The sequence below is a fragment of the Sciurus carolinensis genome, chromosome 8 (genome assembly GCF_902686445.1).
Source record: "Sciurus carolinensis chromosome 8, mSciCar1.2, whole genome shotgun sequence".
NCBI lineage: Eukaryota > Metazoa > Chordata > Mammalia > Rodentia > Sciuridae > Sciurus > Sciurus carolinensis.
The window spans coordinates 113,552,416-113,578,881 of NC_062220.1; the positions used below are offsets into that span (position 1 = coordinate 113,552,416).

General features: G+C 40.0%; 1 pseudogene; it reads left to right on the forward strand.

Annotated features, from left to right (window-relative positions):
* The first annotated feature begins 907 nt into the window (after positions 1-907).
* The window catches only part of LOC124991401 (transcription factor JunD-like), a 51,753-nt pseudogene continuing 26,194 nt past the window's right edge, over positions 908-26,466 (forward strand).

Sequence of the window (26,466 nt, forward strand, 5' to 3'; positions counted from 1 at the left end):
GATAGCCATTTTGCAGTGTTCTTGTATTAGAAACAATTCAGAGACAACCACCTAAGATTCAATACATCATAGATACCAGCCATTCAGCCCAGAGTGTGGTGTGGTTCATGGGCCTCATGATGACTTGTTTGACCAGTGGCATAGCCTTTGTGGACTGCCACACCTGTGTGCCCTGAGCAACTATCATTCATGTGGCAATTGAACTTACCATCCTGCATAATAGCACTGCCTTTGTGGACCTAGCCCAGGGTCTTGCACATGTTTGAGCTTAAATCCTGGATGGAGGGAACTGAGCTCAACCACAAGTATTGATTCAATGTGTCCCTTCAAAGCCAACCTCCAGTTCTCATTGTATTGGTTAGACTTGCGCCACCATCAGACAGGGGAAGGACATTGCCCTCCTACCAGCAAATGAGACACGACAGTCTGACTTTTCCAAAAATCTTTAATAACATAACATCCAAGTGGGCCCTGTGTGTCAACATGAGTGCCATGAGGTTAGCTCCATTTTCTACTCATACCCCTGGTACGTAAAGCTCCCACCTTCAGTGAGTGGAGGCTAGGGATATGAAGCAAAAGCTTGGCATTGACACAGTTCACTCCAGGGCCAGTGTGGGAAGGGAATGGTAGTGGACATTCCTTTCAGGTTCGATGTCTAATGGGTGGGAGACAGAGTGTTCCAGCATGGGAGGCATTTTGTGGAGGAGTGGGGCAAAGGGTATCTACTGAAAGATGGGAATCGGGAATGGGGATCTGGTCTGGCGCTGTGGCATCTGATTAGATAGGGGCTGCCATGAGACCACCAGAGCAGCTTGCATAGCAACAGGGGGTCTCAGCCCTGGGGCTGCTGCCTCTGAGGCCATAAGCCCTGCCTTCAGGGGTGTCTGATTCCCACAGACAATCCAGAATGTGGACGGACTTTCATCTCAGTGTTGGTACCAGCTGTGGGAGGGCCTATTTTGATAGCTGCATTGATATCATGGCATCTCTGCATATTTATCCAGTACAAGAGTGGGCTGTAAGTGAAGGTGGAAACGTTCAATACTTCCACCCACTGCTGGGCATGCTTCTGCTGCTGCGGCTTCTTACTCCAGTGAAGAAATACAATGCAGCTGCTGGTTACTACACAACACAGTCCCATGAGTCTAAAGTATAGTGAGATCAGGCTGAGGCAGTAAAAGAAAAGAGGGAACTGACTGACAGCTCTGGCTTGGGACCTGAGTGTTTCTCATTCCTCTCCTTGATTTGGCTCATTCATCGGTGCATTCCCTCCCTCCCTCCTTAAAGACTTACCTAATCATTTTATTATTCAGTTAAATCTAGGTCTGCAGGGAGCCTAAGAGTTCATGTTAGCCTTTTAGAGATAAGGGACACTAGGTCTACAGGGGACATGACTGGCCCAGACTGAGTCAGACCTTCTGGCTCCCAGTCCAGGACCCATCCTACCTCTCAGACTGATAAACTGAACTTAAGGGCCAGACCCTCAAGGAACCACTTGACAAGGGCATCAGTGTATCTTTTCTGGCTGGGGAAAACATGGATTCTGCCTTCTAAAACTCCTTAGTTTCCTAAAGGAGTCTGTCTCTTAAGTATTTAGCACTCCATGCAGGCCACCGTGACCTCATCCATACAAAGCATCTTCCCTGAAAGTTTGTCCCACACTCAAAGGACTGAGGGATACTTACTGCCAGGGAGGCCCAGGTTCTCCATTTGAGGATCCATACTATTGAGACTTGTTACCAGGCCCATGGCTCGGCAAACAATCAACTGCCCCACAAGTCTGTCCACCAATGGGAGTCTTTGGAAGGCCCAAGTCCCATTGTTGCCTAAAGATGATGTCACCAGGTTCTGAGCACTGGGAATTCCAGGGCTGGTGCTTGTGGGGTGGCTTTGAGTTGATGGAAGGAAGGGATTCCATCTTGTGGCATCTCATGAGCATAGTTCTCTTCCATCAAATACTCGTCCACCCTAGAATTGTCTGTTCCCAACTTCTTATGGTGAAGTCACAACACAGTCCCCAGAATCAGGACCTCACACACTCATGGGCTTATATTTATTTTGTTGCTCATTAGGAAGCTATTTCTGGATATATTTTCCAGTGGGAAGTTGGGCAGTGAGCACAGTGAATATTGGGCAGATGTGCCCTCAAGAAGTTTGTGAACAAGCTGTCAGGGGAAGAAAAAACTGTTCAGGGAAACTCAGCGGTCAAAACCTTCTTTGTTGGCTCCTACAGTCTCTCTTTTGCTTCTTCAACAAGGGCTGGCAAAGTGTTTTCTCAACATCATCAGGCCCCGTGGGAGCTCTCCCCTATGAGGTCCTGCAACTCTTCCTAGCTTCATCTCCCTCCCCATCCTTCATATACCTTTCCCTTCTTGGTATTCTAGATTCCCAAAAAACCCTGTTTGTTCACCTCTGGAGTTTGGCTGAAGTTGTTCCTTCACTCAGTAGTGCCTCTCCCACATTTCCACCACTGAATACCTCCTTATCTTCCCAGGTGGCCAGCTGTCCCTACTCTGAGAAAAATGATCCCTTCAGGTGATTTACCTGAACCACATTATCTCCATTTGGAAGAGACTTTGAGAGTTGTCTAATACAATTCCTTTCATATGCTTGAGTACTGATGGCTCAACTTCCCTACTGAGTAACCCGTCCCCCATGGGTCCATTGACTCAGGGACTTGCTTACCACCACCTGAGGCAGTTTGCTTCATTTATGACATTTATTTCAGATTGAAATCCATTTCCTAATCAAGGCTAGCTAAGCCTCCCAGCAGATTGTACTAGTGGTTCTGACTTGGCCCCTTGTCACTATTCTGTTACTCCCATCTTTATCAATAGCCAGAATGATCCTTTTAAGAATAGATGGTGTTACTCTGCTCAAACATTCCATGGCTTCCTTCTCTCACTCAGATTACTTGCTTCTGGCTGCAGGCAGGCCCTGGAAATGTCTTAGTCTCTCACCCTGTGGTCCAGGTGTGCTCTCCTTCACAGTGACTGATGAATTTCTATTTTTCTGTTTAGGACCTGTGAAGAGGGCAAGGGAAGAAATAGGTGGCTGCTGTTGCAGTGGTTGCCATTGATCCAGAGGTTTGCCAGTGGACCTCAGATTCCTGGAGGCTGCCTGGGCCCAAGCCAGGGTGTGACCACACAGAATATCAGGAAGGGGAGCTTTGCCTATTCCCTGTTGCTCACTTCTGGTCAGCACACATACATTCAGCTCATCAAAGGTTAGGAGCTTTGGTTTTGTAATCACAGTCATCAGAAAAAAGAATGACATGAATTACAACACCCAACTTTTCAGATCTGAGAAAGTTTGACATGCCAGGTGTCATGAGGAATCAGACTTGTGCTCAGAAGGAGCCCAGCAAAGTAAAAGCAAAGTACTTCTGCAGAAAGGTGTGCTACCAAATAAGGTCTGCAGAGCAAGCAAACCTGGGTGGGCAATCCACTTGCTTTATCTCTAATGCAGTTCTGATCCTTGATGTGATAAAACAAATTTAGGTGTACAATTTATGCATTTGGCTAATTGACATATTTAAAGAAATATACCTTGAGTTGTTCCTTTCTCACAGTTTTCTCTTGTGATGGGAAAGCATTCTAGTGGTGCATGCATTCTGACATTTATTTAACTTTTACTTAGCTAAGCTACTCTTGTTTTTTTTTTCTAATATTTTGATTTATTCCTTTTTTATTGTAAACAAATGGGATACATGTTGTTTCTCTGTTTGTACATGGAGTAAAGGCATACCTTTATGTAATCATAAATTTACATAGGGTAATATTGTTTGATTCATTGTTATTTTTTCCCTTCCCCTCTACACCCTCCTACCGCTCTTTTCCCTCTATACAGTAGCTACTCTGTTTTAACAGAGAGGTTTCTATCTCTGTTGCTGGGACTGACCCCTTTTCCCACCTGTTTGTCACGGGGATGTTCAGGTGATGGATTTTGGATCTGCCACATCCATGGGCTCTGGAGTTATTGCACAACTTTTTATTCTATTCCCCCTCTGGCTGTCTTTCTTATATCTCAATGTATTCTGAAAATAGACCACTGTACATTCTATTTCTCACAAGAAGAAACTGAGAAAAGATTTGAACAAGTTGATCTTTAATAAGAAGTGAATGTCGCAAGAGCCTGCTGTAAGAGAATCATGGGAAAACCTTTGGCCAAGACAGAAGCTGAGCCTAGTGGGCTGGGATGAGTTCCAGCTGTGGTCATGAAATGTAGGTGCATACACACACAGACATCACTGAACTTAAGGACACTGGTTCCACTTGACAGATGAGGAAACTGAGGCATATGAAAGAACATGTGTTAGATGCATTGTTACCAGTGCCCCATGTGGTTGGAAAGTTCTGGCACATACTTCAAAAGGAGGTCTTATTGATCTTTTCTAAGTTGTTATAGGCAGTAGCAGTGACAGTGACAGTTACCAAAATTATTTGATATTTCTGTAAGTCTGAACTTGGCTTTATGATTTATCCTCCTTCTGTCTGCATGTTTGGGAGGGGGTAAACCTCTTGTATATGATCTCAGGAAATCCATTTAAAATAGATCAGGTCAAAACAGCTCAACTTACAAGGTCACTGAATTCAGTTCCTCATTTTTCCTACATGTAAACCAAGTAACCTATGAAATCTCTGATGCCTCTTGACTCTGCAGTTTTCATGCTGTCAGTGATTAGAACATAGTTTTTTTTTTTTTTATTGTTGTTTAATTACCTTTTACATACATTGTGCTGGGAACCCCGTAGATTATCTTCTTAACAGTTCTTGGCCCTACCCTTTAAAGATTTCGTACTACAAAGACATTGGCGTATATAAAAATGTGAATCCAAAAACAGGAAATTGTACTATAAGTTCAAGTAACCACCAAAGCTGGAAACAAGCTCAAACATAATCACAGTAAATTGGTAATAGTATCCATCCATGCTACAATTCCAGGCGCATCCTACCCAGTCTAGTCTGGGTAAAAGTTCTGTCTTCTCATAGTCCCATTCCTCTGGAAGTTGTCTTGAAAGTGTCTGAAACACATTAAATAAGTTTGAGCAGTTGATTTTTTTTTTAAATGCTAGGTAGGTGTGATTCAAGTTTTAATGTTCATTCACCTTTAAACTTTTCTTCTTGTTTTTTTTTGCCCTGTAAGATGCTGCCATTCTGCAAAGAGAGTCTTTTGATCAAGTGACCAACAGAATTGATACCACAAAAATCACAACCATAAAGGTAAATAACAGGAGGCTTACCCTGAAGTAAAAATAAATGCATCAGAAACTCTCTGCTTGTGACATGCTACTTTCTTATCAAAAGTAACAATTTGAGCTCATGGTACTAAAATTTCAAGACAAAGCAATTAGTAAATTACCATATTTGTGAATAAATGAATATCATGTTAGGTATGTATGTTCTGCCAAGCTGGGAGAGCCCCAGTGAGCAGCATAGACATGTGACCCTTATTCTAGGACAGCTCAAAATCCATCAGTCAAAAGCAATCTTTTACACAGGAGTACACAGATAACTAATCACAAGTCTAATAAATGCTATAAAGGAAATATATAGGGTATGTTGAGGAAATTCTAAGAGATTCAGAAAGGCTTCCATAGGGAAATGACTTAGCTAAGACAGTAAATTATCTATACTATTGATGGGAGGACAAAGGTATAGATCATCTAAAAATGGTATCCAGCCTCAAAATCATTTCCCATGTTTAGACCTACAGTCTTAGTACATTAATACCTTCAGTGTCAACAAGTTCCCTTCATCATGTACCTCTTCTTTTTTGTTCTACCCAGACATAATGTAATGATGAAATAAAAAATCTTTCATATATTTTGTTATCCTTTGAAAGATTGAGTACAGTATTCTCTGATTAGAGTGTTTAATATTATGAGTCCTGGGCTAAGATAAAGGGAAAGCCAGGAAGATTGTTACTAAATTTCTAGAGTGTCATCAAGATGCATCTTGCATTTGATAATTTCAGAGGATATGAGGCTTAAAAGAAATGAACTTGGAGTAGAACCACAGTGCAGGCACTTTTTGATGTAATGCTTTCAATCTTATTTCTTCATCCTTAGCATTTTTATATCATCACAGGTCATATATTTAATTTTTTAATGCATTATCAACTGGGTTCTTATTGACTTTTCTGCCTCTGCAATTTTTTTTTAAACCTCACTTGGAGAATAAGAAAATTTAAGAGCCAGATAGAAGTGTTGAGCTTGAAAAGATAACAGTCGTTTACTTCAGACAGTAGTAGTGGTTTCAGCAGTAGTTCACAGTTTAACAGAAAATATCAGAAAAGATCACCAGTATACACTTTCACCTAAATTTTTTGGCTTTATTTTTAGACCCTTTCTGTTTTTAACTGACTCTAGTGTACTAATCCCTTTGTCCTGCTTCAGGTAGGCACCATAACCAGATACAGTTTGTCCTTACCATTCTTCAGTTGATATCTGTTTTCATTACATGGTTCATATTGGAACTCCCTAAATAGAGTTAACGACTATACAGTAACTATTAGGGTAGAAGTAGCGATAGAAGAGAAAAATATTAATACACATTGAATAAAATTAATGTGAGATGAATTGATGTTCTAAAACACATATGATCAGGCCTATCTCTTCAGAGTAGCCTAAACAGTTAGAAAGTAGCCTTATAGAAGGCAGACTTCTCTCTTTTTATAATTAAATGTATATTCATTACACACTCTAGATTTTCATGGGAATAAAACGAAGTGTACTGTGAAAACTTTTTTAAAAAATTTAAACAAGTACTACTTTGAATTAGAACTATTACAGCATGGGACGATCCAAGATGGTAGACTAGAGGGTGACTGCATCTCCAGTCGCTCCAGAACCCAGGATTGAAGAAGGGGAGGCATTGAAAGACTCGGACTAAAATAGAGCCACGGGGTGAGTCTCCCCAACCGGGTCAACCTTGGCCTGGACGGCAGGCATGGAGAGGGGTGGCTTATCAAACAGGGCAGGGCAGCTAGAGTCTTCCCCAGGTAGCCCTGTGCACTCCAGGGGTGGGCTCCTCCCACACGGCCAGCTTCTAGGAGCAGGCCCCCCAGTGAGAGCCTTTCTGCACAGAGCCAGCTCCAAGCTCTGGAACCAGTAGCAGGCTAGGGGCAGCGTTCTTCTGAAGCACTGCATTATCAAATTCCTCCAAGACTTCAGGCTACTGAAGGCTGGGAGGCGATACACTGGAAATCTACAGGGACACTATAGGCCAATAGAGGAAATCTGCAATATCTCAGAGTCCCACTGATATCTGACCAATATGAGAAAACAAGGGAAGAAAATGTCCCAAACAAACCTAGATACTATATCAATAAAACACAATGATAGCACAGCAGAGAAATGTCAGAAAGGGAGTTCAGAATGAACATAATTAAAATGATCAGAGAAGCAAATGAGGAGATGAAAGAGCAAATGCAGGCATTGAAGGAGGAGATGAAAGAGCAAATGCAGGCATTAAATGATCGCACCAATCAACAGTTAAAAGACCAAATACGGGAAGCAAGTGTCATTTCAATAAAGAGAGATACTGAAAAAAAAAAAAAACAAACAAATCCTTGAAATGAAGGAAACAATAAACCAAGTTAAAAACTCCATAGAAAGCATAGGCAATAGGAGAGAACACCTAGAAGAAAGAACCTCAGACATTGAAGAAAAAATATTTAATCTTGAAAACAAAGTTGAACAAACAGAGAAGATGGTAAGAAATCATGAACAGAATCTACAAGAATTATGGGATATCATGAAAAGGCCAAATTTAAGAATTATTGGGATTGAGGAAGGCTTAGAGAAACAAACCAAAGGAATGAACAATCTATTCAATGAAATAATATCAGAAAATTTCCCAAATCTGAAGAATGAAATGGAAAACCAAGTACAAGAGGCTTATAGGACTCCAAATATACAAAATTACAACAAACCCACACCAAGGCACATTATTATAAAAATACCTAACAAACAAAATATAGACAATTTTAAAGGCCATGAGAGAAAAGAATCAAATTACATTCAGAGGGAAACCAATAAGAATATCAGCAGATTTTTCAATCCAGACCCTAAAAGCTAGAAGGGCCTGGAACAACATTTACCAAGCCCTGAAAGAAAATGGATGCCAACCAAGAATCTTATACCCAGCAAAACTTACTTTCAGATTTGACGATGAAATAAAATCCTTCCATGATAAACAAAAGCTAAAGGAATTTACAAAAAGAAAGCCAGCATTACAGAACATTCTCAGCAAAATATTCCATGAGGAAGAGATGAAAAACAATGATGCAAATCAGCAACGGGAGGAACTAGCCTAAAGGAATAGCCAAATAAAGGAGAAACCAAATCATGTCAAAAAACAAAAATGAGTCAAATGACTGGGAATACAAATCATATCACAATAATAACCCTGAATGTTAATGGCCTGAACACATCAATCAAAAGACATAGACTGGCAGATTGGATTAAAAAGAAAAATCCAACAATATGCTGCCTGCAAGAGACTCATCTTATAGAAAGAGATACCCATAGACTAAAGGTGAAAGGATGGAAAAAAACATTCCATGCACACAGACACAGCAAAAAAGCTGGAGTATCCATCCTCATTTCAGATAATGTGGACTTCAAGCCAAAACTAGTCAGAAGGGATAAAGAAGGACATACTGCTTAAGGGAAGCATAAATCAGCAAGACATAACAATCATAAATATCTATGCCGTGAACATTGGCTCATCCACGTACGTTAAACAAATCCTTCTCAATTCCAGAAATCAAATAGACCACAGCACAATAATACTAGGCGATTTTAACACACCTCTCTCACCACTGGATAGATCGTCCAAACAAAAATTGAATAAAGAAACCATAGATCTCAATAACACAATCAACAATTTAGACTTAACGGACATATATAGAATATACCATCCAACAAAGAATGAATACACTTTCTTCTCAGCAGCACATGGATCCTTCTCTAAAATAGACCATATTTTATGCCACAAAGCTACTGTTAGCAAATACAAGAAGATAGAGATACTACCTTGTACTCTATCAGATCATAATGGATTGAAATTAGAAATAAATGACAGAATAAAAAACAGAAACTTCTCCAATACCTGGAGATTAAATAATACCCTATTATATGATGAATGGATAACAGAAGACATCAGGAGGGAAATAAAAAAATTCTTAGAAGTAAACGAGAACAAAGACACATCATATCAAAATCTCTAGGACACTATGAAAGAAGTACTTAGAGGAAGATTTATTTCATGGAGCGCATTCATAAAAAGAAGTAGAAATCAACAAATAAACGACTTAACACTACAGCTCAAAGTGCTAGAAAAAGAAGAGCAGACCAATACCAAAAGTAGTAGAAGACAGGAAATAGTTAAACTCAGAGCTGAAATCAATGAAATTGAAACATAAGAAACAATTGGAAAAATTAACAAAATAAATAGTTGGTTCTTTGAAAAAATAAACAAAATTGATAAGCCCTTAGCCACACTAACAAAGAGGGAGAAAACTCAAATTACTAAAATTCGGAATGAACAAGGAAATATCACAACAGACACGAGTGAAATACAAAACATAATTAGAAGCTATTTTGAAAATTATACTCCAACAAAACAGAAAACCTCGAAGACATCAACAAGTTTCTAGAGACATATGAATTTCCTAAACTGATCGAGGAGGGCATACACAACTTAAATAAACCAATTTCAAGCAATGAAATAGAAGAGGTCATCAAAAGCCTACCAACAAAGAAAAGTCCGGGACCAGATGGGTTCTCAGCCGAGTTCTACAAAACCTTTAAAGAAGAGCTCATTCCAATACTCCTCAAAGTATTCCATGAAATAGAAGAGGAGGGAACCTTCCCAAACTCGTTCTATGAAGCCAATATCACCCTGATACCTAAACCAGACAGAAACACATCGAGAAAAGAAAATTTCAGACCAATATCCTTAATGAACATCGATGCAAAAATTCTCAACAAAATTTTAGCAAATGGCATACAAAAATATATTAAAAAGATAGTGCACCATGATCAAGTGGGTTTTATCCCAGGGTTGCAAGGTTGCTTCAACATCCGGAAATCAATAAATGTCATTCACCATATCAACAGATTTAAAGTTAAGAATCACATGATTATTTCAATAGATGCAGAAAAAGCATTTGATAAAACACAGCATCCCTTCATGCTCAAAACACTAGAAAATATTGGGGTAGTGGGAACATTCCTTAACATTGTAAAGGCCATCTACACTAAACCCATGGCCAATATCATTCTAAATGGTGAAAAACTGAAAGCATTCCCCCTAAAAACTGGAACAAGGCAGGGATGCCCTCTTTCACCACTTCTATTCAACATCATCCTTGAGACTCTAGCCAGAGCAATTAGACAAGCCAAAGAAATTAAAGGGATATGAATTGGAAAAGAAGAACTCAAACTATCCCTGTTCACTGATGACATGATTATATATTTAGAGGAACCTGGAAATTTCACCAGAAAACTTTTGGAACTCATAAGTGAATTCAGTAAAGTAGCAGGTTACAAGATCAATGCTCATAAATCCAATGCATTTTTATACATAAGTGATGAATCTTCAGAAGGAGAAATTAGGAAAACTACCCCATTCACAATAGCATCAAAAAAAATAAAATACTTGGGAATCAATCTCACAAAAGAGGTGAAAGACCTCTACAATGAGAACTACAGAACACTAAAGAAAGAAATTAAAGAAAACCTTAGAAGATGGAAAGATCTCCCATGTTCTTGGATAGGCAGAATTAATATTGTCAAAGTGGCCATACTACCAAAAGTGCTATACAGATTCAATGCAATTCCGATTAAAATCCCATTGATGTACCTTGCAGAAATAGAGCAAGCAATTATGAAATTCATCTGGAACAATAAAAAACCCAGAATAGCTAAAGCAATCCTCAGTAGAAAGAGCAAAGCAGGGGTATTGCAATACCAGATCTTCAATTCTGTTACAAAGCAATAGTAACAAAAACAGCATGGTATTCATACCAAAATAGACAGGTAGATCAATGGTACAGAACAGAGTACACAAACCCAAATAAATACAATTTTCTCATACTAGACAAAGGGGTCAAAAATATGCAATGGAGAAAAGATAGCCTCTTCAACAAATGGTGCTGGGAAAACTGGAAAACCATATGCAACAGAATGAAATTAAAACCCTATCTCTCACCCTACACAAAACTCAACTCAAAGTGGATCAAGGACCTTGGAATCAGACCAGAGACCCTTCATCTTATAGAAGAAAAAGTAGGTCCAAATCTTCAACTTGTTGGCTTAGGATCAGACTTCCTTAACAGGACTCCCATAGCTCAAGAAATAAAAGCAAGAATCAACAACTGGGATAGATTCAAACTAAAAAGCTTTCTCTCAGCAAAGGAAACTATCAGTAATGTGAAGAGACAGCCTACAGAGTGGAGAATATCTTTGCCACTCATACTTCAGATAGAGCACTAATTTCCAGAATCTATAAAGAACTCAAAAAACTCTACACCAAGAATACAAATAATCCAACCAACAAATGGGCTAAGGAAATGAACAGACACTTCACAGAAGAAGATATACAAGCAATCAACAGATATATGAAAAAATGTTCAACATCTCCAGTAATTAGAGAAATGCAAATCAAAACTACCCTAAGATTTCATCTCACCCCAATTAGAATGGCGATTATCAAGAAGACAAGCAACAATAGATGTTGGCGAGGATGTGGGGAAAAAGGTACACTCATACATTGCTGGTGGGGTTGCAAATTAGTGCAGCCACTTTGGAAAGTAGTATGGAGATTCCTTAGAAAGCTTGGAATGAACCCACCATTTGACCCAGCTATCCCACTCCTTGGCCTATACCCAAAGGACTTAAAATCAGTGTACTACAGAGATACAGTCACATCAATGTTCATTAGCTGCTCAATTCACCATAGCTAGATTGTGGAACCAACCTAGATGCCCTTCAGTTGATGAATGGTTAAAGAAATGTGGTATATATATACAATGGAATATTACTCCGCCATAAAGAATGATAAAATTATGGCACTTGCAGGCAAATGGATGAAATTGGAGAATATCATGCTCAGTGAGATAAGCCAATCTCAAAAAACTAAAGGATGAATGATCTCGCTGATAAGCGGATGAGGACATATGATGTGGTGTGGGAAGTGTTAGCGTTAGGGTTCGGGTTAGGTTTTGAGTTAGGGATAAGGAGGGTGATAAGAATGGAGGAAGGAAGGACTGTATAGAGGGAAAAGAGGGGTGGGAGGGGTGTGGGGGAAGGGAAAAAATAACAGAATGAATCAAACAATCATTGCCCTATGTAAATTTATGATTACACAAATGGTATGCCTTAACTCCATGTACAAATAGAGAAACAACATGTGTCCCATTTGTTTACAATAATTAAAAATAAAAGAATTATTATGCCTCCTTCTTTATGTTTCTGAGAGTTGTTGCCATCAATTGACCATCACAATAGGGAAACAGAGGGAAGTATAGGGGAATGCTTGTGTTTTGTTTGTGTTCAGCTCTTTTTGTTGTTATTGTTTTCTTTGTTATTTTAGGAGGGTATTTAGGCTGGTATGGGCATAAAACTCTTCCTCAAGTGGTCTGGTCACAAAGGAGTCTGAGATATTTAGGACAGTTATTTAGTTAGTATGATATAGCTCCTAGATAACAATATTCTCCTCATTTAAGAAATGGGTGTTGTATAGGTACCTGAGCAAGGGTACATTTTCTTTACTGCTGATGATACATGCCTTCTCCCATCAGCCAAATGTTCACAGCAAATGAGATCATCTGGAGAATAATGTTGCCTTAATGATTTAGACTCAAATCCAGCCAGACACACATCAATACTGAACAAGAAAGTTCCTTGGCATTTGTTTATTCATTCCTTCAGTGCCTTTAGAGGGAACATAGTAGAGACTCAGGATTCAGGTGAGGTCTTCTACCTTAAATGTTCTTCATTTTAGTTGTCAATGCACCTTTATATTATTGATTTATATGTGGTGCTGAGAATTAAACCCAGTACCTCACACATGCTAGACAAGTACTCTACCTCTGAGCTGCAACTCCAGCCACTTAAACCTTCTTTGATCTTTGTTGTGGGTAGAAAGAAGATAGTCCAAATTCTCAGGTGTTCAAGCTGTGAGAGAAGCTGGAGCTGATCGGTGCTCTCACAAACAAACTCGACAGCTATAGGCCTCCAGAGACTGCAGAAGGCGAGCACTGAGCTGGCTTGTGAGTATTTCATGCAGGTTTGGGCAGCTTGCTCCCATGTAGGGAGTGTGAAAGGTGTTTCAGCTGCACTGATTGAACCCAGTGAGTGATGCCTGAGCTTACGAAGGTGAAGTTCATGCACTCTGTTTTTATTAAGAAAAAGCCCATTTTGTACATGATTTGTACTCTGGTCTATTAAGGGAAGAGTGGGTAATGTTTAGGTGGAAATAGAATTCTCCATGCTGTCTACATCCAATTATAGGCAAAAGCTTTACTGTCACAACATATTAAACCAGCCCTATGTGTAGTTTGTGGGACTCTTCATTTCTGTATATAATTTACTTAAAAATAGATGTTAGTCCTACTGGTAACCATTAACATTTAATGGTTAGATCATCAGATTAGAAGAGCACTTGACTTTGGTTTGGTAAGGACATAATTAATTAATATTGGCAGATGCATTAATTCCATTATGGACATAACAAAGGCATTAGACTATGTTGACTTTGACCCCTTTTCCAATAAGTATTATTCAGTTTGGGAAAGCAAGATAGCCTTCGTTGCGTTCTTTTGATTGGGAAACAGAACAACAGTGGGAGGTCTTGCCTAATATTTGGTGCTACATAATCTTATGGAAACAGTCTTTTAGCACTAGCTTACTTAGTAGCTTGTACTCCCAGACCAAGCTTATTTATTTCCTGTCTTCCAGGATATTAAAAGATCTTTAATATCCTGATTTTATGCTGTTATCACTTGACGGCATAAACTCTTACTATCTAAATATGTATAATGCTAACTTGTACTATAGCCTGAGTATCACTTATGCTTAATGTTTGGGACTTGAAATGTTTTAGATTTTTGGAATGTTTGCATATATATATATATATTGAAATATCTTGGATATGGGTAGTCAGGTCTCAATATGAAACTTATGTTTCTTATACACCTAGCCTGATACTTGGGAACACGTGGACTCTTTTTTTTTCCATATTTTTTTTCTTTTTCTTTCTGTTTTTTTTTTTTTTTTTGCAGTTCTGGGACTTGAACTGAGGACCTTGCACATGCTAGGCAAGCCCTCTGCCACTGATTTACATCCCCAGGCCCTAATAGTAATCTTATGTGATATTTTTATGCACCCTTTATTATTTTTTTGATGTTGGGGATTGAACTCAAGGATACTTAACTACTGAGACACATTCATCCCTTTCTACCTTTTTATATTTTATTTAGACTCAGTTTTTCACTAAGTTTCTTGGGGGCCTCATTAAATTGACTACCAAACAGCAAGAGGTCCATTGAGTGTAAGTGTAATCTTAAATAAATGAAGGTTAAAAAGGTAATTTAGGATTTTTTTTTTAGATACACAGATGTTAAAATTCATTTTCTTTTTTAAATTTATTTATTTTGATTCATTTTAGACATATGGGGTACAGCTGTAGTTTCTCTGGTTGTACACAAACTATCCCTTCTAACTAATTTTGTCTTGAAGTCTGCGTTATCTGATATGAGTATGGATACCCCTGCTTTTTTTACTGAGTTCATGTGCGTGGTATATTTTTTCCTATCCTTTTACCTTTAGTCTGTGGATATCTTTTTCTATGAGATGAGTCTCTTGAAGGTATTATATTGTAGGGTCTTTTTTTTTTTTAATCCAATCTGCCAGTTTATGTCTTTTGATTGATGAGTTCAGGCCATTAACATTCAGGGTTATTATTGAGATGTGATTTGTATTCCCAGTCATTTTGGCTTATTTTTGGGTTTCAACTTGATTTCTCCTTTACTTTTAGGGTAGTTTCTCCCTATGCTGACTTACATCAATGTTTTTCATTTCTTTCTCATGGAATATTTTGAGGAGAATGTTTTATAGTGCTGGTTTTCTATTTCTAAATTATTTTAGCTTTTGTCATGGAAGGATTTTATTTCATCATTAAATCTGAAGGTAAGGTTCACTGGGTATAAGATTCTTGGTTGGCATCCATTTTCTTTCGGAGATTGAAATATGTTCCAGGTTCTTCTAACTTTTAGGGTCCGGTTTGAGAAATCTGCTGATATCCATATTGGTTTCCCCTTGAATGTAATCTGATTTTTTTTCTCTCACAGCCTTTAAAATTCTATCTTTATTTTATATGTTAGGTACTTTCATTATAATGTGACTTGGTGTGGATCTGTTGTAATTGTGTACATTTGGTGTCCTATAAGACACTTGTATTTGATTTTCCATTTCATTATTCAGATTAGGGAAATTTTCTGATATTTCATTGAATAGATAGTTCATTCCTTTGGTTTGTATCTCTGTACCTTCCTCAATCCCAATAATTCTTAATGTTGGTCTTTTTGTGATATCCCATAATTCTTGGAGGTTTTGTTCATGATTTCTTACAATCTTCTCTTTTGGTCAATTTCATTTTCAAGATTAAATATTTTTTTTTCAATGTCTGAGGTTCTGTATTCCAAGTGATCTAGCCTATTGGTTATGCTTTCTATTAAGTTTTTTAATTTGACTTATTTCCTTCATTTCAAGGATTTGTTTGTTTTCAAAATATCTATCTCTTCATTGAAATGATCTTTTGCTTCCTGCATTTGCTCTTTTAACTGTTGATTAGTGAACATTCATTGCTTGCCATTCGCTCTGTCATCTCATCATTTGCTTCTCTCATTTTAATTATGTACATTCTGAACTCCCTTTCTGACATTTCTTCTACCATTCTGTCATTGGATTTTATTGTTGTAGCATCTAGGTTTGTTTGGGATCCTTTCTTCCCTTGTTTTCTCATGTTGTTCATGTATCTTCCCTTCTCGGAGTGGGAATCTGAGGTATAACTTCCCTATAGACTTACAGTGTCCCTGAAGGTTTCTAATACCTCACCTTGAAGTGAGAGATCAGTAATAGCAGCATACTATACAAACAATATGCATCCTTAACTCAAATAGTCCCTTTTAAGATATTAACCACATTGTCTTAATAAACAGATTATGAATTTGATTATTATCTTCAACTTAGCCAATAGGTTTACAATAAGGACCATGATTTCTAATGGTGGACAAAGGATGGGGAGGGGTGTAGGGTATATAACATTAATGAGATAAGAAGTGCAACTATAGAGGTACAATGTCATAGGAGTAGTGAAAGCGGAATTAAAAGAAATTCATTGTTAGCATGTGAAAAGGGAGAAAGAGACTACAAGGAGACAGATACATAAGGAGAAAATAGGATGAGAAAAATATTAATAAAAGAAAAGTAGGAATAATAGTAGGTATAATATAATTGTAATATTATTACTACTATAAAAAATACAATAAAACTATTCAGTACTATTCAAACCTCCTACTCTTCAGTAGCCTGATGCCTGGCAGGAATTTAATGCTGTATCACAAGAAGGGTGATGTCCCTCTAGGGATGCTGGACTCCAGGTGGGCTATAATCCCTGCTAGTGGGCAGAGGTGGCCCTACCTGTTGACAGATGGCCAGTGAGCAGCATGGGTGATAAATCTCGGTCTGGGTCCAGGCTGGGCTAGGCCTGGTTTTCTGGGCCAGGACTCCCTGGTGTGGAAGTCTTACCCAGAGGCACTGGGCTGGGCCTGGGTCTCTTGAGATATTTTTAAAGAAATATACAGAAATATAAGATAGGTTGGTCTTCTTTGGTGTTAAGAGATTAAGAATTCTATTTGACTGTGGGGACAAAATGAAGTCCTTTTAAATACTAGACTACTGATAGAAATTCTCCAATTCTGTTGGCAGAAATAGTGTCTTTAGAATGAAGAAGATACAGGTCATCTGGTGGCATTGCTCTGCTTTTAACTACTAGAAAAAAATTGGAGGAGTTGGTGGAGGCAGCAGAGAAAGAGAATGCTTAGAATGCTTTGAAAAGATAGTCTCTGGGGCTAGGGCTGTAGCTCAGTGGCAGAGTACTTGCCTAGCACATGTGAGGCACTAGGTTTGATCCTTAGCACCACATTAAAGAGAAAGAATGGCATGCTGTCAATCTGCGATTACAAAAACAATTTTTAAAAAAGATACAAAATTTTTCAAATCACATAGAAATACATATTAAAAAGCTAGTGCAAAAGGATCAAGTGGGTTTTGTCCCAGGAATGCAAGGTTGGTTCAACATTCGAGTGGGAAATCAATAAATGTAATTCACCACATCAACAGACTTGAAGTTAAGAATCATATGATTATTTCAATAGATGCAGGAAAAGGATTTGATAAAAATACATCACCCCTTCATGCTCAAAACACCAGAAAAGATAGGAATAGTAGAAACATACCACCCATGTAAAGGCTATCTATGCTAAGCCCACAGCCAACATCATTCTAAATGGAGAAAAACTGAAAGCATTCCCCCTAAAATCTGGAACAAGGCAGGGATGCCCTCTTTCACCACTTCTCTTCAACATCATCCTTTGAACACTAGCCAGAGCAATTAGATGGACCAAAAAATTAAAGGGATATGAATAGGAAAAGAAGAACTTGAACACTATTTGCTGAGAGACATGATTCTATATTTAGAGGAGCCAAAAAATTCCACCAGAAAACTTCTAGAACTCATAAATGAATTCAGTAAAGGAGCAGGATATGAAATCAACACTCATAAATCCAATGCTTTTTTATTCGTAAGTGATGAATCGTCTGAAAGGGAAATTAGGAAAACTACCCCATTCACAATAGCCTCACCACACATACACACACACAGAAAAAAAAAAAAAACTTGGGAATCAATCTCATAAAGGAGGTGAAAGACCCTTCCCCTGCTACTGGCTGTTTTGCATTCTGCTGTAGTTTCCTTTCTTTGCACTTGCTGGACATAACCCCTGTCACCTCCCTTGCTAGTCCTGCAGTTACAGATGAGGATTTTGACTATGATGGACTCAGACATGTAATGGCCTGTTGAGTTGTTTTCAGTGACACCTTTTGTTTGCTGCACACCTCATTAGCTTGCTTACCAATACCAACAAGATGTGGTTTCTTTAATAACCAAACCGGAACACATATGGCTTTCCTGAGACTTTATAGAGCATGTATTGTTTGTTATATGAACTTAACCTCCCTTGTTTTCTCATATTAAGAAATACAAATCTACTTTGTCCTAGTGGAGCTATATTGGTCACACAAGCAATTTTGGTTCTGTTTAGTGAGTAAATTCAAGGTTTTCATGACTTCATTTGAGCTTTGTTTATTTCTTATCAGTGATAACAGCCATTTTACTATGTCTAAACATTTCCTTCTTCTTTCACTGTTTTACTAAAGTCTCTCCCACCTCCCCTGGTTCTTAAGAGAACAAAAAATCTGCTTTGATCCTTATGTTTATGGATTCCTTCCATCTTTGAAAGCAAGTGCTAACAGATGGTGGGCACAATGCAGTGTTCTAATGAATACTGTAGGTCTTGGGCTTTAGGCATGTGCAGGGTTGAAATGGGCAAGACTGAGTGGACAAGGTGTGGAACAAGGGAACTTCTGCCCCTGTTCTACCAGAGAAGATCCACTTAGCCCCATTTTATATTTTGAGTTACAATATAAGATCATGTTTATAAAAGGGAAAAGAAAGTTCTTGCTTACCTTAAAAATTTTTTTTAAAAAAGGGCCTAAAAACCATTGCTAGACAGAGGTCATAAAGATAGGGCTAAAGCTTTCTTTACAGTTGCTGGACCTAAACTCTTCAGCCCACACAGGAAAAAAAAAAAAAAAAAAAAAAAAAGAAAAGGAAAGAAAAACAAATTAACTGTTTTACTAAGTGCGGAGCAAGAATGCAATCTCTCTTTGTCAAACACCCCCCACACACACACGCACACACATACCACTCCACAAAATAGGCAAAATTTGGTCATTCCACTTAGGGAAATCTACATTTAAAGTTTAGAGCAACTATGGTGAGTGGGTTGCTCATTTCCAAAGTAAATAGTAAAATTTTTGTGCCTGAACCAGGCTTTCTCATCTTTAAACTGGGGCCAAATAGCTCATAATTACATTTGTCTCTCCTTTTAGGACCATTTCCAGAAAGTATAAAAGGTATTCCCATGTAATAGAGTGACAGGGGTTCTTCACTTTTGTGTAGCCATGGATCTCTAAAAAATATACTATGGATGTATCAGGCCTTCCACTAAGCCAATCTGTGGACCAAGCTGATGACACTCTGCAAACACTAAAGCATTCACCACATACGTTTTAACAAGACATGATTAGGGCAAGGATACCATGGGGTATGGTGGAAAGACCAGGAATGTTAATGCCAGGCAGATGCAAATTGGAGAAGTGGCTCAGCAAAAACAAACAAAACTAATGGCATATGCCCTTGGAACCTGTCTGTTCATCAGTAAGAGAGGAAACATGATAACCATTTTGCATTGCTCTTCTGTTAGAAACGATTCACAGAGACAACGACCTAAGATTCAATACATCATAGATATCAGCCATTCAGCCCAGAGTGTGGTGTGGTTCATGGACCTCATGATGACTTGTTTGACCAGTGGCATAGCCATTGTGGACTGCCATACCTGTGTGCCCACAGCAACTGTCATTCTTGTGCCAATTGTACTTACCATCCTCCACAACAGCAGTGCCTTTGGGGACCTAGCCCAGGGTCTTGCACATGTTCGAATGGAGGAATTGAGCTCATCCAGAAGTATTGATTCAATGTGTACCTTCAAAGCCAACCTCCAGTTCTCATTGTATTGGTTAGACTTGTGCCACCATCAGATAGGGGAAGGACATTGCCCTCCTACTGGTAAATGAGACACAACAGTCTGACTTTTCCAAAAATCTTTAATAATGTAACTTCCAAGTGATCCCTCTGTGTCAACATGAGTGCCATGAGGTTAGCTCCATTTTCTACTCATACCCTGGTACATAAAGCTCCCACCTTCAGTGAGTGGAGGCTAGGGATATGAAGCAAAAGCTTGGCATTGAAACAGTTCACTTTCAGTGTGGGAAGGGGATGGTAGTGGACATTCCTTTCAGGATCGATGTCCAATGGGTAGGAGACAGTGTGTTCCAGCATGGGAGGTATTTTGTGGAAGGGTGGGGCAAAGGGTATCTACTGAAAGATGGGTTTCGGGAATGGGGATCTGGTCAGGTGCTGTGACATCTGATTAGATAGGGGCTGCCATGAGACCACCAGAGCAGCTTGCATAGCAACAGGGGTCTCAGCCCTGGGGCTGCTGCCTCTGAGGCCATAAGCCCTGCCTTCAGGGATGTCTGACTCCCACAGACAATCTGGAATCTTGACTTTAATTTGCGTGTTGGTAACAGCTGGGGGCTGCAAGTGAAAGTGGAAGCTCTCATCACTTCCACCCACTGCTGGGCATGCCTCTCCCACCCCAGCTTCTTCCTCCAGTGAATAAATATAATGCAACTCCCAGTTACCACACAACACAGTCTCATGAGTCCAAAGTATAGCGAGACCCAGGCTGAGGCAGTAAAAGAAAGAAAAGAGGCAGCTGACTGACAGTTCTGGCTTGGGACCCGAACTGTTTCTCATCCCTCTCCTTGATTTGGCTCATTCATCCATCCATTCCCTCCCTCCCTCCTTAAAGACCTATCTCATCATTTTATTATTCAGTTAAAGCTAGGTCTGCAGGGTAGCCTAAGAGTCCACTTTAGCCTTTTAGAGGTAAGGGACACTGCCCAGACTCAGGCCTTCTGGCTCCCAGTCCAGGACTCATCCAATCCATCAGACTGATAAACTGAACTTAAGGGCATGACTCTCAAGGAACCACTTGACAAGGACACCAATGTATCATTTCTGGCTGGGCACAACATGGTTTCTGCCTTCTAAAACTCCTTAGATACCTAGAGGAGTCTCTCTCTTAACTATTTAGCACTCCATGCAGGCAGCCACTACCCCATCCATGTCTACTCCCTGAATATTTGTCCCCTCAAAGAACTGAAGGGATACTTACAGCCAGGAAGGCCCAGGTTCTCCTTTTGAGGATCCATACCATTGAGACTTGTTACCAGGCCCATGGCTCGGCAAAGAATGAACTCATCCACTAATCTGTCCACCAATGGGAGTCTTCGGAAGGTCGAAGCTCCATTGTTGCCTAAAGATGATGTCACTGGGTTCTGAGTACTGGGAATTCCAGGGGTGGTGCTTGTGGAGTGACTCTGAGTTGATGGAAGGAAGGGACTCCATCTTTGGTGTCTCATGAGCATAGTTGTCTTTCATCAAGTACTGGTCCACCCCAGTATTGTCCCAACTTCTTATGGTGAAGTCACAAAGCAGCCACCAGGAAAGGGCCCTCATGAGCTTATATTTATATTGTTGGTTGTTAGGAAGTCATTTCTGGATATATTTTCCAGCGGAGAGTTAGACAGGGAGCAGAGTGAACACTGGGGAGACCTGCACTCAAGAAATTTCTGACTAAGCTGTCAGGGAAAACAAACTGTTCAGGGGAACCAAGTAGTCACAACATGCTTCTTTGGCTTCTACAGTATCTCTTTTGCTTCTTCAACAAGGGCTGGCAAAGTGTTTTCTCAGAATCATCAGGCCCTGTGGGAGCTCTCCCCTATGAGGTCCTGCATCTCCTTCCAGCTTCACTCCCTCCCCATCCTTCATATACCTTTCTCTGCTTGGTATGCTAGATTCCCCAAAGACCATGTTTATTCACCTATGGAGTTTGGCTTATGCTGCTCCTTCCCTCAGCAGCGCATCTCCCCACATTTCCTCCACTGAACACCTTCTTATCTTCCCAGTTGGTCAGCCATCCCTACTTTCAGGCATATAGTCACTTCAGTTGATTTCCCAGAACCACATCATCTCCAGTTGGAAGAGACTTGGACAGTTGTCTAATCACATAGATGCTTGGGTACTAAGGGCAGAACTTCTCTACTCAGCAACCAGTTCCCCAGGGTTCCTTTGATTCAGGGACTTGCTTACCATCTCCTGATGCAGCATGCTTCATTTATGACCAGTTAAATTAGAAAGCTATTTTCTAATCAAGTCTAGCTCAACCTCCCAGTAGGTTGTACCACTGGCCCTGGCTGGTACTATTTAGTTACTCCCATCTTTATCAGTAGCCGGAATGATCCTTTTAAGAATAGACCATGTTACTCAGTTCAAACATACAGTGACTTCCCATCTCACTCAGATTGCTTTCCTGCAGGCTGCAGGTGGGTCCTGCAAATGTTTTAGTCTCTCACCCTGTGGACGAGGTGTGCTCTCCCTGTACAGTGACTGATGAATTTCTATTGTTCTGCTTAGGACCTGTGAAGAAAGGCAAGGGAAGAAGTAGTCAGGTGGCTGCTGTTGTAGTGGTTGCCATTGATCCAATGTTTTACCAGTGGACCTCAGATTCCTGCAGGCTGCCTGGGCAGGAGCCAGGGTGTGCACACAGAATATTAGTAAGGGGAACTATGCCTAGTCCCTGGTTCCCACTTAGGGTCAGAACACACACATTCAGCTCATCAAAGGTTAGGAGATGTGGTTTTGTATTCAAAGTCATCAGAAAAAGATTGACATGAATTACAACTCCAAACTTTTCAGATCTGAGAATGTTTGACATGCCAGGTGTCATGAGGAATCAGACTTGTGCTCAGAAGTAGTGCAGCAAAGTAAAAGCAAAGTGCTTCTGCAGAAGGGTGTGCTGCCAAATAAGGTCTGCAGAGCAATCACACCTAGGTAGGTAGTCCACTTGCTTTTATCCCTTATGCAGCTCTGACCCTTGACCTGACAGGACAAATTCAGGGGCCAATCTATACAATTGACTAATTGAGATATTTAAAGAAATATACCTTGAGTTGTTCCTCCCTTCCTGTTCTCTTATGGTGGGAAAGCATTCTTGGGGTGCATGCATTCTGTATACACCTGTTTACCTCTTACTTACCTAAATTCCTCTTTCTTAACAGATTTCTTTCCCTCTCAGACTGATCCCTTCCCCAACTTGTTTGTCACGAGGATGTTCAGGTGATGGATTTTGGATCATGGGCTCTGGTGCTATTGTGTCACTTTCATTCTGCTATTTGTTCTCTGACTGCTTTCTTATATACCAGTATAACACTTAAGACTACATACTGTATTCTGAAAATAGACCACTGGACTTTCTATTTCTCACAAGAAGAACCTGAGAAAAGATTTGAACAACTTGATCCTCAATAAGATCAACTTGATCCTAATAAGATCAATATTGCAAGAGCCTGCTGGAAGGGAATCATGGGAAGTCTGACTATGGGGAAGACAGAAGCTGAGCCTGGTGGGCTGGGATGAGGTATGACTGTGGTCAGGGGATGTAGGTGCACACACAGACATAACTGAACTTAAGGATGCTGGTTCCACTTGACAGATGAGGAAACTGAGGCACAGGAAAGAACGTGTGTGGCCAAGGCTACCCACCAGTTGACAGAGCCAGGACTAATGATGGATCTTATATTCTTCCCACTGTTCTTGAAATTCTTGTGTCCACAGCATCACATCAAAGGAAATGGAAGCAGCGATGCTGGTGTTGCTGGGGAAGTAGTTGAATCTCTTAATAATGTAAAAGCACACAATTGACTGCAAATGACTGATGACTGTGCACTCAGGTGGGAGGCAAAGTCACAAAGAGGGAGCTGAGGGTGTCACTGGATGCTTCTGTTGGTGTCCAGGAGTCAAAGTGATCTGGATTCTCTGCCTTGAGCACAATTGTTAATCTACCTTTTTCCTACTCTCTTTCAATATTCACCTTCAATATACCTTTTTAATATGCTGTATTCATTTAAAAAACATGGTAATGTTTCTATGGGTAAAATTCTAAATAAGATTTTAATCCATATTAAGCCAGTGAAAAATTGAGATTATCAAAATCTTTAATTCTATTCATTACTTAAGTAAACTTCAAAGCATCAATTAAAACAAGAAATAAAATATGATGGTGATCCATTGGAAGACGGGTTACTGCCAAATAAAAATGCTTCCTACACTTCAAAACTGCCAAGAGTAGAATTTAAACTTTTCACCACAAATCAGCAATCATGTGAAGCATAAATATGTTGATCACTCTGATTGTAAACATGCATGAAAGTATTGCACCCATCCATATATGCAATTATTATGTCAATTAAAATGGATTTTTGAAATAATTAGTTGGACCAAGAGATTCCAAAAAGAATGGCTTAAGTTTAATGAACTCACAAAAAAGTAGTTAAAAGAAAGTGCCAATCAAGAGAGAGGAGTTGCCTGTGTTAAAGACATGGTAGACATCAAATAGTGTCTGCTGTGTGCTGGAGCTCTCCCACCTGAATGCACTGCGGGATGCTGGCTACACAGTGGCCCTGGCCACAGGGTCATTAGTATTCCCACTTTGAGTCAGAGAATTGTGGCTGCAGGGGAGAAGTCACTTTAGAGGCTCCCAGAGTGAGCATGACCTTGGAGCTTGAGCCCACATCCCTGCCTGGCACAGAGGAGCTGAGAGCCTGTGGCTGCTCTGACCTGAGCTGGGTCAAGGATCAACACAGCAGGGTGAAGGTGTGTGACAGACACTGGAGGACCAGTCTTGGTCTAGTCCAGTTTTCTAATCCCAATATCCACCAAATCTTGGTTTCTAATCTCACTCTCCAATCACAGGGCCCTTGGAGAAGTGGTCAATTCTAGGGCTGCAGCAGACAGCATGAGATGGATCTGAGCATTGCATCATGCCAGAAAGTCAGAGAACCTTCAGTCAAGAAAGTTCAGAGCACATGGACAAGTAGGAGCAATTGGAAGGATGGAATGGAGGATTATGGAATATAACCCAGGTGCAGAAATACATGATTCCATAAATGAGTAAATGAGGCAGAGGAGGCAAACTTTACTTGGAAAAGATTTTCAATTAAGATATGCAGATACTTCCTCCAAGAAGGGGAGGTCTTGACTGAGGCTGGCAGCCACAGAAGAAATGGGGACAAGTATAGGACACTGCTTGAGCAAGCCATGAAGGATGACAGCACCAGGCACCTCTGACACCATGAAAGAATTTCTCACACCGCTGGACTGGAGAACATTCCACAGAATACCCAGCCTACTCCTCAAGGTTATGAAACACAGGGAGAAGTGGGGGTCACAGACCACAGAAGGGAGGACTGGTGACAACCAAATGCAGCTGGAGCCATTGGTGGGACTCTGGGACAGGAAGCAGCACTCATGGTAACCAGTAGCATCTGAGTTTCATCTGGTTCTGAATAATAGCAACAAGTCTATATCAGCTCTCAGCTGTGCAAATGCCCTGGGGAAGTGAAAGGTGAAGAGAAGGAGCATGTCCTGAGGGCTGTGCAGGGCCTCTGCCTTGTCTTCACAGTCTCAGGATAGCTCATGGCATGTCATGACTGCCAAAGCCAGACAGCTATGGCAACTCATCTTAGGGGGGCAGGTAATTTGATAATGGATTTTCCATAAAAAATCCAGAATGCATAGTTTAGTTGTTGTTTCCATGGGCAAGAATGAGTTTTGAATTATAATGATTCACTAATAAATGCATCAGGTTTTAGTTTAGTATATATTCTATATTTTCACTGAATTCCCTCAAGTATTAAGGCAAGTATTTTTATTCATTATTATTATTGAGATCTGTTTTACAGATGAGAAAGCTGAGCTCAGAAAGATTAAGTGGCTTGACCAAGGTAGCCTAGGACTAAGACTAAACCACCACGTCTTGACTTGTAGACAATTAAGAGTCTTCCCATTCTAAAACCAGGAAGATGAAGGGTCCTCAGCACCAAGCCCTGCTGGCATTGCCGTCCCCCTCCCTCTGTCCTGGACATGCAGCACTGGCACACTCTGCAAGGAGCCTGCGTGTGCACACTCACCGCCTGTGTGCTTCAGTACTACAGAGGCCTGTTCTGCTTCTTGAGCTGTCATGACATCCCATAGCATAGATGTTCCTTTATTTGTACACCCCACCCCCACCATTGTTGGGTACTTGGGTGAGCCCAGTATTTAATGATTATAGTGAACCCTTATCATTACATATTTCAGGACCCCCTATGATGCTTTTCATAGAACAGTTTTCTAGAAGCATAACTATGGACCTAATAATAAGGATATTTAAATATTTTTATTTATTTTTTATTTTTTACAGACTGCATTTGATTCATTGTACACAAATGGGGTACATCATTTCATTTCTATGGTTGTGCACAATGTAGAGTCATACCATTCATGTAATCATACATGTACATAGGGTAATGTGTCTCTCATTCCATGATTTTTCATTCCCTACCTCCCTCTCATTTCCTTCTACATAATCTAAAGTTCCTCCATT